This window comes from Amphiura filiformis, chromosome 5 (genome assembly GCF_039555335.1).
Source record: "Amphiura filiformis chromosome 5, Afil_fr2py, whole genome shotgun sequence".
Taxonomy (NCBI): Eukaryota; Metazoa; Echinodermata; class Ophiuroidea; order Amphilepidida; family Amphiuridae; genus Amphiura; species Amphiura filiformis.
In genome coordinates, this window is record NC_092632.1 from 2,288,501 (window position 1) to 2,291,620 (window position 3,120).

The following is a 3,120-nucleotide window of genomic DNA, read 5'->3' on the forward strand; positions in this document are numbered from 1 at the left end:
GTTAGAAATATTAATAAATGATCACACCCAACAACCGTGTACTATTATAGATCCACTAGTATGCCCACTACCGGGGTAGCAGCAATTTTATCTACTTTCAATGCAGTAAAATGTTGACAAAAATGATTTTGCTGCATTGAAATTAGTCAAATTGATGATATAATTGCTGCTGCCATGGAAACCGAGCTACCAGCGGATCTACAAATTGCTTAAAACGAAAATACTATAATATATCCATAATATAATAACGTTTTCAATCCCATCAATTGAAAACCAATTTAACCCCTGCAGAATAAATGCTGTGGTCCCCGTTGGTAAGGCCTATTGTGTGAATTTGTGTACTGTTGCCAAGTCACGAGGTACACAGGCGATGTTTTGCATTCCGACCATTTCTTGTTTCGTCATTATTTTGTCAGATTCAACAAGACTAGGTTGTGTTTAAAAAATTTTCTTTCGGAAGTTTTTTAGTTTGCATATTTTACAATTTATCGTTCATAAGTAGTAATCCCAGTAGCTTTATATATTAATTTGGAAGTGTATTTACAACAATATTTCGTGGCGTGGACCGTGTTTTCATTGATGGTTTTCGTCGGAAAAATACAACAAAATATGTGCGGCGGTTTGGAATTTCAAGAACTTTGAGTGGAACATTGGGAGAAAAGGAGCCTATACCACCAGCTGGATTGAATTTTATGTCTATTTGCGCTATCACCGAGAGCATCTCGCCAGGTGCATGGCTGATAATTCATCAGTTATGAAAGTACAAGTGCGATCATAGGCTAATGATATAGTCCAGTTTGGTTCCCTTATACGATTCCAAAGTCTTTTTTACATGAACGGAAAATCGTTGTTGAATTTACGCACGAAACAACTAGCTGCAGCAATCAAGTAAAGTCGTCAATATTATCATAGTGATGGTACTGCGGCAAGTGGAAATTGTGACATTGTCTGGGATTCTCTTAAATATTTTTATATAATAATACAAATAGTTGGACAAAACTAACCCGAGTGATAGAGAGGCGAACTTGCTGGTATTTTAAATGCGGAATGTGGCAATTTTACGTGAACGGGTCACCCAGCGTCGGGCGTTATCCGGCAGCGGTGTTGAGAGCAGTCAAGATGATGAGTTGATTCGGTGAGAAATTTGCTTTTATAATCAATCCCGGGTTTTAGTAGCAGGCCTAGGCCTAAAGCCTAAAGGTAGAACACATTTGTAAAAAATGGGCATTGGAAGTATAAATAACATTGGGTCGAGTGCGATTTATTTGATAATTTCACTTGACACGGTTTTTAAGTTTTTCAAACTGTGATATTCACACAAGCAGAACGCAAAACCAGGTTGCCAAAAAATGTATGCTTGAAGTGCTGGCCAAATAATCAAAAAGTCTCCAAAAATGTTTTAATTTGGTTTAACTTTATGGGAGCCAAATGTTAAAAAGTCGCAAAAATGTTCCTTAGGCCTAATCATTGGTTTTTTGAGGCCAGGAAATTGTCAAAAGTCGCAAAAAAAAAATAAATAAATAAATAAATAAAAATCGAAATTCGCCCAATTGGGCTACCAAATCGCGGGTTTGGCAATACTAAATGGCGGTCTCGATGATTGCGTAAATTGTTTACCGTCAATCAGTCCTGGGGATTTTGCAAATAGCCAATTTCTGTGGCGTGTTATCAACAGATTATTGATCAAACCATTTACGAGAAATTACATATTGTTATTTATTAATGGTATGACGTCATTCGAACATGTATCACATAAACAAAGATATTTACATTGTTGAAATTGCGATATCAAGTTGTGTCCGAAACGAAAGGGAACGAAATTTGAGTGCCAATAAGGAGCAGTTATGATTAAAATGTTTATTACATCATGCGAGATGTGCTGTGACTCCTGCTTTGCATAAATGCCCCTGCTTTGTCCAATCGTGGGACAGGAGTCATTCACAGGCCGCGCTTTTGGGGCGTTGGCGTATTTTCGGTAATTAGTGTTGGGAAAATTTACAAGCAGTTTGTATTCCCATCCGAAGTGGAAAATAATAATAAAATAAGATAAAATCTAGCCAAGATATGGCCAAGAGATCGTAAACAAGTGTTGGGCGATATGCAATATAGTAACATCGCTTGCGGTGCATTAGTGATGCGCGGTATATGATATCCTGATATTACAAGTGGGATATTCGTGAATCATTTAGTCTGATTAAAGAATGTTAGTGGCTCTTGGAAAAGCTTGAATTACTGGAAGTCAAATTTTGGTTGGATTTTCATGAAAATTCCTGGAAAATTGTTTAAAGCAATCGGTAAGGGTTAGGATTTGTGAACAGATTTCCTTTCTGGCATAAAATACTAACATCGAAGGGCAGCATTATAATTTAACAATTTTGGAGGTCGTTTTTCTGACATATGCAAAGGTTGTTGGATTTTGGTCATTCAAGGCAATCGGTGAAGGTCAAAGTCCTTCGTACGTAAATTACAGAAAATATTAACAGTGAGTAGCAGCCCTATAATTTAACAATTGGAAGATCGCTTTATGGGTTTTCTGACATATACATAGGAGATAGAAGATGTATCATCAGGAAAGCAAAATTGTAGAGTCATCTGATGTAAAACAAGTTTGGTAGATCTTGGTACGATTCCTTTTTATTTGCCCAAATTAACTCGGCATAGTTTTTACTAGATTTGGTTTTACTCTACTTGGCAGCATCTTTGCGAAGCTCGCCTAGATAGTGGGAACAGAGCACACTGCCTTTCCACTTGGACCTTCTGGCATATTTAAAAAGTTGAAAAGTAAATAAAGAGGTAAATAAATAAACAAAATAAATGGAAAAATAATCATGTTCAAGATCAATTCAATTTCCAACTCCTTAGTATATAGTAAGGTAGTTTTATTAATAATCAGGCTTGTATATATGCAAAAGCCTTTGCTTGCACAATTTGCTTCCCTTTTTCTGTTTTCTTCATTGCAGATTATATCAGGTAACAGGAGGGAATACGTGTTGTTTCAACTTGCTTGTCGTGAGACTGGAGATTTGTTTATGACCACAATAATATTTGACGGTGATCTCTTCATCAAGCATTTACCTATAATCATGATAATGGGTTTACTTCAGTTAGACATGGAGCCAC